The following is a 15,548-nucleotide window of genomic DNA, read 5'->3' on the forward strand; positions in this document are numbered from 1 at the left end:
CACCCAGCCCTGTAGGATTACCAGGGCCTGCCATAGGGGTGACCTATGAGAGTATATGTGTTGTAATGGTATGGGACATAGGATACCTACATCCCTGTAAGGGGTGCTAGCACCACCTTACCCAGGCTACAGTAGTGGCCTGGTGGTGTCAGTTTGGGTGGCTGTCCCAGGGTGGCACAACCAGTGCTGCAGCCCTGGTAGGCCTACTGGGGGACCCATGCCCTGGGTACCTAGGGTACCATCTACAAGGGACTGGAAGGGCATGCCCAGCATCCAATTATGTTTGTACCTAGAGTACTCACAACAGTTTTAGGGAGAAAGCAGATAGGCTGGGGTCCTGGATAGCAGGATCCCAGCCAGACTAGTCAAAAACCACTTAAATACCAGGCAAAAAGTTGGGGGCAACCATTAGTCAGATTCCACTCTCCTACAAAGAGTTAAAACCTTAACCATTAGGCCAGAGTAAGAGTTTAACCTATACCATTAGGCCAGAGTAAGATTTAAGACCTTAACCAGTAGGCCAGAGTAAGAGTCTAAGACCTTAACCATTAGGACAGAGTAAGAGTCTAAGATCTTACCCATTAGGCCAGAGTAAGACTTAAGACCTTAACCAGTAGGCCAGAGTAAGAGTCTAAGACCTTACCCATTAGGCCAGAGTAACAGTTAAGAACTTAACCATTAGTCAATAGTAAGAGTTAGGACCTTAACCATTAGGCCAGAGTAAGAGTCTAGGACCTTAACCAGTAGGCCAGAGTAAGAGCAAAGACATTAACCAGTAGGCCAGTGTAAGAGTCTGAGACCTTAACCATTAGGTCAGACTAAGAGTTAAGAACTTAGCCATTAGTCCAGAGGAAGAGTTAAGACCTTAACCATTAGTCCAGAATACGAGTCTATACCTTAACCATTAGGCCAGAGTAAGAGTCTAAGACCTTAACCATTAGGCCAGAGTAATAGTCTAAGACCTTACCCATTAGGCCAGAGTAAGAGTTAAGACCTTAACCATAAGGTCAGAGTAAGAGTTAAGACCTTAACCATTAGGCAAGAGTAAGAGTCTAAGACCTCAACCATTAGGCCAGAGTAAGAGTTAAAACTTTATCCATTAGGCCAGAGTTAGAGTTAAGACCTTAACCAGTAGGCCAGAGTAAGAGTGTAAGACCTTAACCAGTAGGCCAGAGTAAGAGTTAAGACCTTAACCAGTAGGCCAGAGTAAGAGTTTAAGACCTTAACCATTAGGCCAGAGCAAGAGTTAAAACCTTAACCATTAGGCCAGAGTAAGAGTTAAGACCTTAACCAGTAGGCCAGAGTAAGAGTATAAGACCTTAACCATTAGGTCAGACTAAGAGTTAAGAACTTAGCCATTAGTCCAGAGGAAGAGTTAAGACCTTAACGATTAGTCCAGAATAAGAGTCTAGACCTTAACCATTAGGCCAGAGTAAGAGTCTACGACCTCAACCTTTAGGCCAGAGGAAGAGTTAAAACTTTAACCATTAGGCCAGAGTAAGAGTTAAGACCTTAACCAGTAGGCCAGAGTAAGAGTCTAAGACCTTAACCATTAGGCCAGAGTAAGAGTTAGGACCTTAACCAGTAGGCCAGAGTAAGAGTTAAGACCTTAACCATTAGGCCAGTGTAAGAGTCTAAGACCTCAACCATTAGGACAGAGTAAGAGTTAAAACATTAACCATTAGGCCAGAGTAAGAGTTAAGACTTTAACCAGTAGGCCAGAGTAAGAGTCTAAGAGCTTAACCATTAGGCCAGAGTAAGAGTTATGATCTTAACCAGTAGGCCAGAGTAAGAGTTAAGACCTTAACCATTAGGCCAGAGTAAGAGTCTAAGACCTTAACCATTAGTCCAGAGTAAGAGTTAAGACCTTAACCATTAGGCCAGAGTAAGAGTCTAAGACCTTAACCAGTAGGCCAGAGTAAGAGTTAAGACCTTAACCATTATGCCAGAGTGAGAGTCTAAGACCTTAACCATTAGTCCAGAGTAAGAGTTAAGACATTAACCATTAGACCAGAGTAAGAGTTAAGACCTTAACCAGTAGGCCAGAGTAAGAGTCTAAGACCTTACCCATTAGGACAGAGTAAGAGTTAAGACCTTAACCATTAGGTCAGAATAAGAGTCTAAGACCTTAACCATTAGTACAGAGTAAGAGTTAAGACCTTAACCATTAGGCAAGAGTAAGAGTCTTAGACCTTAATCATTAGGCCATAGTAAGATTTAAAGCCTTAAGCACTAGGTCAGAGTAAGAGTCTAGACCTTTAACATTAGGCCAGAGTACGAGTCTAAGACCTTAACCAGTAGGCCAGAGTAAGAGTCTGAGACCTTAACCATTAGGCCAGAGCAAGAGTTAAGACCCTAACCATTAGGCCAGAGTAAGACTTAAGACCTTAAACATTGGGCCAGAGTAAGAGTCTGAGATCTTAACCATTAGGCCAGAGTAAGAGTTAAGACCTTAAGTATTAGGCCAGAGTAAGAGTATAGACCTTAACCATTAGACCAGAGTAAGAGTCAAGACCTTATCAATTAGGCCAGAGTAAGAGTTAAGACCTTACCCATTAGTCCAGAGTAAGAGTCTAAGACCTTACCCATTAGGCCAGAGTAAGAGTTAAGACCTTAACCATTAGGCCAGAGTAAGAGTCTAAGACCTTAACCATTAGGCCAGAGTAAGAGTTAAGACCTTAACCATTAGGCAAGACTAAAAGTCTAAAACCTTAACCATTAGGCCAGAGTAAGAGTCTAAGACCTTAACCGTTAGGCCAGAGTAAGAGTCTAAGACCTTAACCATTAGGCCAGAGTAAGAGTTAAGACCTTAACCAGTAGGCCACAGTAGGAGTCTAGACCTTAACCATTAGGCCAGAGTGAGAGTCAAGACCTTAGTCATTAGGCCAGAGTGAGAGTATAATACCTTAACCATTAGGGCTGAGTAAGAGTCTAAGACCTTAACCATTAGGCCAGAGTAAGGGTCAAGACCTTAACCAATAGGCCAGAGTAAGAGTCTGTAGGAGAGTGGCATCGACTGCATAGTTGCCCCCAACTTTTTGCTGATGTTTTGACTGTTTTTGTGACTTTAGCCAGGCTGTGGCCCTGCTATCCAGGACCCCAGCCTATCTGCTTCCTCTGTTAAACATTGTGAGTACCCTAGGTACCAACCAATTGGATGTTGAGGGTGCCCTGCCAGTCCCTTGTAGATGGTACCATAGGTACCCAGGGCATGGGTCCCTCAGTAGGTCTACCAGGGCTGCAGCACTTATTGTGCCACCCTGGGACAGCCACCCAAACTGACACCACCAGACCACTACTGTAGTCTGGGTAAGGTGGTGCTATCACCCCTTACAGGTATGTAGGTACCCTATATCCCACACCATTACAACACATATACTCTCATAGGTCACCCCTATGGCAGGCCCTGGTAATCCTACAGGGCTGGGTGCTGAGGTATGTGTGAGGGGGGACCCCTACGTGAGTAGGGCCTCTCTGCAACCTTTGTAAAATCGTTACTGGGTTGTTTGTAGTGTAGCCATACCATATACTCTTAACTGCATTATAAGTGAATTGCGTCATCGCAATAACTTGAGAATGGCTACACAGAACCATATCGTGTTTGGTGTCAAACATGAATTAATCATACCCCCAGTCCAGCCATGGGCATGAGGGTACGATTCCCCCTTGCTAGAAGGGAGATATGGGAAAAGCGTTAGAATTGAGACACCAATTTAAAAGTGCACATGTACCACAAAATGGCTACTGTCCGCCACCTACACGACTCTGGCTGGCTGTTGCTGGGGAAAACCCCAGCCTCGCCATCTGGACAATAGGGCTCCTGTGGCAGGGAGGTGCCAGCACCTCCCCAGAAAGGATATGTGGATTGGAACAGAGTGGGTGCACCAAATGTCCTTTCAGAGTTGCACGTAGGCAGCTGCAGAGCCCCAATTCTGCATACACCGCCTGGAACCGGTTCAGGGGCATCCTGCCCCTCGCCCAGGCGGGAAACACACAAAGGGGAGTGGGTGTAGCCACCCTTTACCGCCTCTACTCTGATTGGTAGGCTCTAGTTGGGACCATCCCCTAATCTTGGGGATATATGTGAATAACGTGACCCCAGAGCCTTAGATTAATCCAGAACTTCACAGAACTGACCTTCGACGAGCTGCTTCCCAGCTGACTGAAGAAATCTCCCTTGGGATAAAGGAGTTATCCCCCTGCTTGGCAGGCACCTGAAAGACTGCAAGATACCTGGTTGGAACTTCGCTGCTCTCACGAACTTTGACGCCTTCCAGCAACCTTGAGGTGCATCTCTAGAGCATCCCAGAGTCCTGTGAGTGTGCCCAGCAAGTTTGAGCACCGTGGACCACATGGGTGCCGAGATCCCTGCATACCCCAAGACACCAGCCTCCTCTTGCCTAGCACACGACCCCGACCAGTGGGGAAGTTGTGCCTTGGCCCATTTCTGAGCCAAGATTCAAGCAGCCTCTGTGCCAAATCTCAGCTCCCTAGCCCACTCCGGTGGCCCGTGGGAGCCCTTTTACACACTCCATTTTGCTGCCTTCCGCGGTCCCTTGTCTCTCGACTTGTGGGCCCTGGCAGAGGACAATCTTCACATCCAAGAGTTCCCCTGGTTGCTCCAGACTTGCTCTACGCTCCCTCCAAAGGAGAGCACCCTCAGACCTCGTGGGTCTGCACCAGCAGCTGCTTTGTTCATCTTGCGTGGGTTGCGGTTGCCAAGGCTTAGTGGATCCAATCGGAACACTAACACCGCAGCGACCCTCATTCGACATGGCACAGTCGCCCTCCAGAAGGTGGCCTTCCTTGAAGCCTCCCAGAGCCCGTGACTGCAGAGCCAAGCTGCATCTTCCTCACCTGAAGCACCCGACATCGAAGGGCTCCTTGCTTTGAGCCCCCTGGTCACTGTGCATGACCCAGACTCTGTCCCCTCTGCTTTCAGGTTCCTCTCTACATTTTCTACATCTTAGATCTTCACGACTTCATCGACGCTTTCAGCTATCAGCAGTTTGGACTACTTTTCCATTGAAAATCAGCCCGCGACCCGACACCAGAATCGACCTATGCACCCGGCTTCCCTGGGGCAGGTAACAGTGGTACTTCAGTACTCCCGTGGTGGTGGGCTCTCCAAAGCCTTAAGTCTCAAGCCTTAACTTTGTACTACTGCTAGAAGTGTCTTTAATCTTTAAATATTCAACCGCGACATTCTCCATAGGCTAACATTGTGATCCCGATAGCAACTTCTTGTGCTGCACGCGTCTCCCGTGGGTCCCCTTCCTCTTAACTGTGGGTGGATTCTGAAGGGGCAAGCGATCCTGAATGCCGTAGGCATTGCCTGTAGAATTGTCGTGGTTCTTATACCACTATTTTAGTATATGGTTTGGTCCCCCCCTGGGGCCCATTGATTTCTGTGCTATTTATTGTGTTTAGAAATGCTTGTTTGAAGTGTAACTTTGCCAATAGTCACATAAAGTGACTGTGGGATTCTGTCTAGAATAAATACATATATTTTATATATATACCTGCGTGGGCTACTCTTTCATTTGGTTATTGAAGAGGTTATTATGGTAAAACAATAAGCTTAACACTCCTTCAAGACTTAGCCTGAAGGCTGCTCTCCACAGCTACCACTAGGATAGCTTTCTTTAAAGGTTGTCTTAAACCTACCATCAATAAGAGTCGAATTGGACTGGTGCATGGTGTCCCTATAACTAGGAACAGCATATGCCAGGCCAACTTCTCACATTGGTGTGCAGCGGTTGGATTCAAGCTTGCCATTGTTTTACCAGATAACAAATAGAATTTCTAAAGTGAAAGCCACTTGGTACCAAAGGTACATATACATTCAAGCTAGAATACAATAAGTTCTACTGAACTTAGAGTTGTGTGTAGAGGGTTTAGCACACCTTGACTACAACTCAAGAGAGGATTCAGTAGGCCACACTTAGTGTAGGTAGATACACCACTATCACTACACTAGAAAATGTCTTCAGGTTCAGGTGCCCATAAGGCTCTGGAAGGACCCCAAAGGGTCCCAGTCGACAAGTATGATCATCTCTCCTTTGCTGAGCTCAGGGAGATGTGCACCCTTAGGAAACTGAAGACAAACAAAGGTGCCAACACCCTCAGGGAAATCCTGCTCATAGCAGACTTTATGGAGACCATAGGGTCTGGTGGGGTAGACAGGTTTGGTGGGCGTCCATCAGAAGAGGACCCTCCAGTAGGGGACTCTGATGAGGACCAGGAAGAGGATGAAAGTCCTGACCTGGAAGAAACAAACCACTCACAACATGGAGGTGATGGCCCAAGAGGCACTCCCTCCATCCCTAAAGGGAGAGTGGTGGATCCAAGAAGTAACAGATCCCCCTCAGTGGGATCCAACCATTCTGGGAGATCCAAAGGGTCCTCTGCCTCTTCTCAGAGAAGAGAATCCTCCCATGAGAGGAAATGCAGACTGATCAAATTTGAGCAGGCTAAGCTTCAGCTTAAAAGAGAACAGTTAGCATTGGACAGGGAAGCCCTGGAGCTTCAGAAAGCTTCAATGAAGTGGGGTCTAGAGACCCCTGGTGGCAGTAAAGAAACCCCTAGAGTTAGTTATTGTCCCTGACAATAGGAACCTCCACAATATTGTGCCCCCCTATCAGAATGGGGATGACATCCACAAATGGATATCTGCTCTTGAGAGGGCCTGTAGAGTACAGAGGGTCCCAGTAGAGCAGTGGGCAGCAATCCTGTGGCTCTCCTTTTCAGATAAAGGTAGAGACAAGCTCCTCTCTGTAAGAGAAGAGGATGCAGATGATTACTATATCTTGAAAGCTGCTTTAATAGATGGGTTTGGCTTAACCACTGATCAATACAGACTTAAGTTCAGAGACACCCAGAAAGCACAAAATCAAGATTGGGTAGACTTTGTGGATTGTGCAACCAAGGCACTGGAAGGTTGGTTAACTGGCAGTAAAGTAAATGATTATACAGGATTATACAATCTCATAATGAGGGAGCAGATCCTTAATAATTGTCAGAATCAGCTCTTACATCAGCACCTGGTTGACTCTGATCTGACCTCTCCCCAAGAATTGGGAAAGAAGGCAGACAAATGGGTCAGAACCAGGATTAAGCAGAAGGTCCAGCCCTTGGGAGGTGCAACTAAAAAGGAAGATGCCAAAAACTCTGACAAGGGTGGGGAAAAGGGAAAAGACCAGCAGTCTTCAACAGGCCCCCAAAAAGCAGCATCTAAGAATACCCAAAACAACAAACCCAAACAACCAAGGAAGCCATGGTGTAAAAACTGTAAACAGAAAACCCATTGGACTTCAGATTGTAATATGGCCAAAGACTCCAAAAGCACCACACCTGCCCCTAAGGCTCCTGTTCCCCCTAGTACAGTTATAGGTGTTGGTGCACAGAACAAGGGCATAGTAGGGTTGACCCTGGGATCTGGAGAGGACTCTGGCCTAGTCAGAACTCCTACTCAGGCTGTTCTAGTTTGTGATGGGGATTTGTCCCTGTTTGTGAGCCCCAGTGGTCTGGGCAAATACAGACAACAGCCAACCATAAATGGAAGGGAGTCACTAGCTTACAGGTGTAGGAGAGTGGAATCTGACTAATGGTTGCCCCCAACTTTTTGCCTGGTATTTAAGTGGTTTTTGACTAGTCTGGCTGGGATCCTGCTATCCAGGACCCCAGCCTATCTGCTTTCTCCCTAAAACTGTTGTGAGTACTCTAGGTACAAACATAATTGGATGCTGGGCATGCCCTACCAGTCCCTTGTAGATGGTACCCTAGGTACCCAGGGCATGGGTCCCCCAGTAGGCCTACCAGGGCTGCAGCACTTATTGTGCCACCCTGGGACAGCCACCCAAACTGACACCACCAGACCACTACTGTAGTCTGGGTAAGGTGGTGCTAGCACCCCTTACAGGGATGTAGGTACCCTATGTCCCATACCATTACAACACATATACTCTCATAGGTCACCCCTATGGCAGGCCCTGGTAATCCTACAGGGCTGGGTGCTGAGGTATGTGTGAGGGGGGACCCCTACGTGAGTAGGACCTCTCTGCAACCTTCGTAAAATCGTTACTGGGTTGTTTGTAGTGTAGCCATACCATATACTCTTAACCGCATTATAAGTTACTGCGTCATCGCTGTAACTTGGGAATGGCTACACAGAACCATATCGTGTTTGGTGTCAAACATGAAGGAATCATACCCCCAGTCCAGCCATGGGCATGGGGGCACGATTCCCCCTTGCTAGGAGGGTGATATGGGAAAAGCGGTAGAATTTGGACACCAATTTAAAAGTGCACATGTACCACAAAATGGCTACTGTCCACCACCTACACAACTCTGGCTGGCTGTTGCTGGGGAAAACCCCAGCCTCGCCATCTGGACAATAGGGCTCCTGTGGCAGGGAGGTGCCAGCACCTCCCCAGACAGGATATGTGGATTGGAACAGGGTGGGTGCACCAAATGTCCTTTCAGAGTTGCACGTAGGCAGCTGCAGAGCCCCAATTCTGCATACACCGCCTGGAACCGGTTCAGGGGCATCCTGCCCCTCGCCCAGGTGGGAAACACACAAAGGTGAGTGAGTGTAGCCACCCTTTCCCGCATCTCTTCTGATTGGTAGGCTGTATTTTGGACCATCCCCTAATCTTGGGGATATATGGGAATAACTTTGCCCTAGAGCCTTAGATTCGTACAGGACTTCACAGAACTGACCTTCGACGAGCTGCTGCCCAGCTGACTGAAGAAATCTCCCTTGGGATAAAGGAGTTATCCCCCTGCTTGGCAGGCACCTAAAAGACTACAAGATACCCTGTTGGAACTTCATTGCTCTCACGACCTTCGACGCCTTCCAGCAACCTCGAGGTGGGTCTCCAGTGCATCCCAGCGTCCTGTGAGTGTGCCCAGCAAGTCTGAGCACCCTGGACCACGTGGGTGTCGAGATCCCTGCATACCCCGAGACACCGGCCACCTCTTGTCCAGCACACGACCCCGACCAGTGGGGAAGTTGTGCTTTGGCCCATTTCTGAGCCAACCATCCAGCAGCATTTGTGCCGACTCTCAGCTCCCTGGCCCGCTCCGGTGGCCCGTGGGAGCCCTTTTACGGACTCCATTTTGCTGCCTTCCGCAGTCCCTTGTCTCTCGACTTGTGGGCCCTGACGGAGGACAATCTTCTTTTCCAAGAGGTCCCCTGGTTGCTCCAGGCCTGCTCTACGATCCCTGCAAAGGAGAGCACCCTCAGACCCCGTGGGTCTGCACCTGCAGCTGCTTTGTTCATCTTGCGTGGGTTGTGGTTGCCAATGCTTAGTGGATCCCATCGGGACACTAACACCGCAGCGACCCTCAGCCGACGTGGTACAGTCGCCCTCCAGAAGCTGGCCTTCCTTGAAGCCTCCCGGAGCCCGTGACTGCAGAGCCCAGCTGTACCTTCCACACCTGAAGCACCCGACATCCACGAGTTCCTTCCTGTGAGCTCCCTGGTCACTGTGCTGTGACCCAGACTCTGTCCCCTCTGCTTTCAGGTTCATCTTTATCTTCTCTTCAACTTTAATCTTCACGACTTCAACGACGCTTTCAGCTAGCAGCAGTTTGGACTACTTTTCCATAGAAAATCAGCCCGCGACCCGACACCAGAATCGACCTATGCACCCGGCTTCCCTGGGGCAGGTAACAGTAGTACTTCGGTACTTCCGTGGTGGTGGGCTCTCCAAAGCCTTAAGTCTCAAGTCTTAACTTTGTACTGTTGTTAGAAGTGTCCTTAAACCTTAATTATTCAACCGCGACATTCTCCATAGGCTAACATTGCGATCCCGATAGCAACTTCTCGCACTGCACACGCCTCCCGTGGGTCCCCTTCCTCTTAACTGTGGGTGGATTCTGAAGGGGCCAGCGATCCTGAATGCCCTAGGCATTGCCTGTAGAATTGTCGTGGTTCTTATACCACTATTTTAGTATATGGTTTGGTCCCCCCCTGGGGCCCATTGATTTCTGTGCTATTTTTTGTGTTTATAAATGCTTGTTTGAAGTGTAACTTTGCCACTAGCCACATAAAGTGACTGTGGGATTCTGTCTAGAATAAATACATATATTTTATATATATACCTGTGTGGGCTACTCTTTCATTTGGTTATTCAAGAGGTTATTATGGTAAAACATTAAGCTTAACACTCCTTCAAGACTTAGCCTGAAGGCTGCTCTCCACAGCTACCACTAGGATAGCTTTCTTTAAAGGTTGTCTTAAACCTATCATCAATAGGAGTCGAATTGGACTGGTGCAAGGTGTCCCTATAACTAGGAACAGCATATGCCAGGCCAACTTCTCACAACAGGGATACAGGGGCTAGTGTCACTATGGTGACTAAGGACCTTGTAGACCCTAGCCAGATCATACTTGGAGAGATATACCAAGTGACCAATGCTAGCAACGTTAGTACAGACCATGCTCTAGCTGTTGTGAACTTCTCCTGGGGAGGGGTAACTGGCCTCAAGAAAGTTGTGGTGAGTGCAGAGCTACCTGTTGAATGTTTACTAGGGAATGATTTGGAGACCTCAGCATGGGCTGAGGTGGAGCTAAGTACCCATGCAGCAATGTTGGGTATACCAGCAGAAGTATTTGCCCTGACAAGGTCAAAAGCAAAGCTGACAGGAACTTAACAGGCCTTGGATCCTGGAAAAATGGACCAAGGACCTTCCAAGAGGAGGAGTAGCAGGGGTAAGGCAGAGCCTTCCCCCCAGGATCAGTCTGTAGAGACTCTTTTAGCAGAAGAGGATATAGCTCCTGAAGAAGGAACTGCCCCAGAGGAACTGGAACCTGATCAGGTTGAGTTCTTGGGGGCAGGGGGACCTTCTAGGGCAGACTTGAGCCTGGAGCAGCAGAGCTGCCCCACTCTTGAACCCCTCAGACAGCAAGCTGCTGCTGAGGCTGCAGGGAATGCCAGTGGGACCCATAAGATTTATTGGGATGAAGGGCTCCTTTACTCTGAGGGTCGAGACCCCAAGCCTGGTGCAGCCAGGAGGTTGGTCATACCTCAAAAGTTTAGGGCTTCCTGCTCACACTGGCCCATGATATTCCCTTAGCAGGACACCTGGACCAAAATAAGACTTGGGACAGAATTGTCCCTCACTTTAATTGGCCCCAGATGAGTGAAGACTGTAAGAGCTTTTGCAGCTCTTGCATTACCTGCCAGGCAAGTGGCAAGGCAGGTAAATCCACAAAGGCCCCCCTGATACCATTGCCTGTGGTGGGGGTGCCCTTTGAGCGGGTGGGGATTGACATTGTTGGTCCCCTGGACCCACCAACAGCATCTGGGCACAGGTTCATTCTAGTGGTAGTGGATCATGCCACTAGATACCCAGAAGCTATTCCCCTTAGGACCATCACAGCTCCTGTGGTGGCAAGGGCCCTCCTTGGAGTCTTCTCCAGGGTGGGGTTTCCTAAGGAGGTATTGTCTGACAGAGGTACAAACTTTATGAGTAGTTACCTTAAGGCAATGTGGAAGGAGTGTGGGGTTAACTATAAGTTCACCACCCCTTACCACCCACAATGCAATGGTCTTGTTGAAAGGTTCAACAAGACCTTAAAGGGTATGATCAAAGGACTCCCAGAAAAGCTTAGGCGAAAATGGGATGTTCTTCTGCCCTGCCTTCTCTTTGCATACAGAGAGGTGCCACAAAAGGGGGTTGGTTATAGCCCCTTTGAACTTTTGTTTGGCCATCCTGTTAGAGGGCCACTTTGTCTAGTGAAGGAGGGATGGGAGCAACCTCTCAAACCACCCTAAACAGGATATAGTGGACTATGTACTTTGTCTCCGCTCCCGGATGGCTGAGTATATGAAGAAGGCAACTAAAAACCTGGAGGCAAGTCAGGAATTACAGAAAGCCTGGCATGACCAAAAGGCTGTCCTGGTGGTGTACCAGCCAGGACAGAAGGTATGGGTGTTGGAGCCAGTGGCCCCAGCAGCTCTCCAAGATAAGTGGAGTGGACCCCATACCATTTTGGAGAAAAAGGGAGAGGTTACCTACCTGGTAGACCTTGGCACTCCCAGAAGTCCCCACAGGGTACTTCATGTGAATAGATTGAAAGCATATGTGGACAGGGCTGACATGGGCTTGCTCATGGCAACAGATGAGGGACAGGAGGAAGAGAGTGACCCTCTCCCAGACCTGCTCTCTCAGAACCCTGACGATGGGTCAGTTGATGGAGTAGCCTTGGCAGGCAGCCTCACTGACCAGCAGCAAGCAGACTGTAGACAGGTTCTACAAGCTTACAGACATATGTTTTCTCTGACTCCTAGTCAGACCACCTGGTGCACTCACGAAGTGGACACTGGGGACAGTCTGCCTGTCAAGAATAAGATCTACAGGCAACCTGACCATGTCAGGGACTGCATAAGGACTGAAGTCCAAAAGATGTTGGAGTTGGGAGTAATTGAGACCTCAGATAGCCCTTGGGCTAGCCCAGTAGTCCTAGTACCAAAACCTCACACCCAGGGTGGTAAGAGAGAGATGAGGTTCTGTGTAGACTACAGGGGTCTCAATGCAGTCACTAAGACTGATGCTCATCCAATTCCCAGAGCAGATGAGCTCATAGATAGGTTGGCCTCAGCCAAATATCTGAGCACATTTGATCTGACAGCTGGCTACTGGCAGATAAGGTTAGCTGAGTCTGCAAAAGCCAAAACTGCATTTTCTACCCCCAGTGGGCATTATCAATTTATTGTGATGCCCTTTGGTTTGAAAAATGCACCTGCCACTTTTCAAAGGTTGGTGAACCAAGTCCTCTCAGGCCTGGAAGACTTTAGTGCAGCTTATCTAGATGATATTGCTGTCTTTAGCTCCACCTGGGAAGATCACCTGATCCACCTGAGGAAAGTTTTAGAAGCCCTGCAAAAGGCTGGGCTCACTATCAAGGCTACTAAGTGCCAGATAGGGCAGAGTCAGGTTGTATACCTGGGACACCTTGTAGGTGGAGGCCAGGTTCAGCCATTACAGAGCAAAATCCAGACCATCATGGACTGGGTTGCTCCAACCACCCAGACTCAGGTTCGAGCTTTCTTGGGCCTGACTGGTTATTATAGGAGATTTGTGAAGGGATATGGATCCATAGTGACCCCCCTGAATGATCTCACCTCCAAGAGGATGCCCAAAAAGGTTCAGTGGACTGTCAGCTGTCAGAAAGCTTTTGATGACCTTAAACAGGCAATGTGCGCTGCTCCATTGTCCAAAGCCCCAACTACTCCAAAGAATTCATAGTTCAAACTGATGCTTCAGAGGTGGGGGTAGGTGCTGTGTTATCACAACTGAATGAGGAGGGCCAGGATCAACCAGTAGCTTTTATTAGCAGATGGTTGACCCCCAGAGAGAAACGTTGGTCAGCCATAGAGAGGGAGGCCTTTGCTGTGGTCTGGGCCCTGAAGAAGCTGAGGCCATACTTGTTTGGCACTCACTTCATTGTTCAGACAGACCATAAGCCCCTCGTATGGCTAAAACAGATGAAGGGTGAAAACCCCAAAATACTCAGGTGGTCCATTTCCCTACAGGGGATGGACTATAGAGTGGAACATAGACCTGGGAGCAACCATGCCAATGCAGATGGCCTCTCCAGATATTTCCACTTAGAACATGAAGACTCAACTGGTCAAGGTTAGTTTAATGTTCCTGCATTTGGGGGGGGTTATGTAGGAGAGTGGCATCGACTGCATAGTTGCCCCCAACTTTTTGCTGATGTTTTGACTGTTTTTGTGACTTTAGCCAGGCTGTGGCCCTGCTATCCAGGACCCCAGCCTATCTGCTTCCTCTGTTAAACATTGTGAGTACCCTACGTACCAACCAATTGGATGCTGAGGGTGCCCTGCCAGTCCCTTGTAGATGGTACCATAGGTACCCAGGAAATGGGTCCCTCAGTAGGCCTACCAGGGCTGCAGCACTTATTGTGCCACCCTGGGACAGCCACCCAAACTGACACCACCAGAGCACTACTGTATTCTGGGTAAGGTGGTGCTAGCACCCCTTACAGGGATGTAGGTACCCTATATCCCACACCATTACAACACATATACTCTCATAGGTCACCCCTATGGCAGGCCCTGGTAATCCTACAGGGCTGGGTGCTGAGGTATGTGTGAGGGGGGACCCCTACGTGAGCAGGGCCTCTCTGCAACCTTCGTAAAATCATTACTGGGTTGTTTGTAGTGTAGCCATACCATATACTCTTAACCGCATTATAAGTGAATTGCCTCATCGCAATAACTTGAGAATGGCTACACAGAACCATATCGTGTTTGGTGTCAAACATGAAGGAATCATACCCCCAGTCCAGCCATGGGCATGAGGGTACGATTCCCCCTTGCTAGAAGGGAGATATGGGAAAAGCGGTAGAATTGAGACACCAATTTAAAAGTGCACATGTACCACAAAATGGCTACTGTCCGCCACCTACACGACTCTGGCTGGCTGTTGCTGGGGAAAACCCCAGCCTCACCATCTGGACAATAGGGCTCCTGTGGCAGGGAGGTGCCAGCACCTCCCCAGACAGGATATGTGGATTAGAACAGGGTGGGTGCACCAAATGTCCTTTCAGAGTTGCACGTAGGCAGCTACAGAGCCCCAATTCTGCATGCACCGCCTGGAACCGGTTCAGGGGCATCCTGCCCCTCGCCCAGGTGGGAAACACACAAAGGGGAATGGGTGTAGCCACCCTTTCCCGCCTCTACTCTGATTGGTAGGCTCTAGTTGGGACCATCCCCTAATCTTGGGGATATATGTGAATAACGTGGCCCCAGAGCCTTAGATTAATCCAGAACTTCACAGAACTGACCTTCGACGAGCTTCTGCCCAGCTGACTGAAGAAATCTCCCTTGGAGTTATCCCCCTGCTTGGCAGGCACCTGAAAGACTGCAAGATACCCGGTTGGAACTTCGCTGCTCTCACGAACTTTGACGCCTTCCAGCAACCTTGAGGTAGGTCTCTAGAGCATCCCGGAGTCCTGTGAGCGTGCCCAGCAAGTCTGAGCACCGTGGACCACGTGGGTGCCGAGATCCCTGCATACCCCAAGACACCAGCCACCTCTTGCCTAGCACACGACCCCGACCAGTGGGGAAGTTGTGCCTTGGCCCATTTCTGAGCCAACCTTCAAGCAGCATCCGTGCCAAATCTCAGCTCCCTAGCCCACTCCGGTGGCCCGTGGGAGCCCTTTTACGCACTCCATTTTGCTGCCTTCCGCAGTCCCTTGTCTCTCGACTTGTGGGCCCTGGCGGAGGACAATCTTCACATCCAAGAGTTCCCCTGGTTGCTCCAGGCCTGCTCTACGCTCCCTCCAAAGGAGAGCACCCTCAGACCTCGTGGGTCTGCACCAGCTGCTGCTTTGTTCATCTTGTGTGGGTTGCGGTTGCCAAGGCTTAGTGGATCCAATCGGGACACTAACACTGCAGCGACCCTCATCCAACGTGGGACAGTCGCCCTCCAGAAGCTGGCCTTCCTTGAAGCCTCCGGGAGCCCGTGACTGCAGAGCCAAGCTGTATCTTCCTCACCTGAAGCACCCGACA

This window comes from Triturus cristatus, chromosome 12, assembly GCF_964204655.1.
Source record: "Triturus cristatus chromosome 12, aTriCri1.1, whole genome shotgun sequence".
Classification (NCBI taxonomy): domain Eukaryota; kingdom Metazoa; phylum Chordata; class Amphibia; order Caudata; family Salamandridae; genus Triturus; species Triturus cristatus.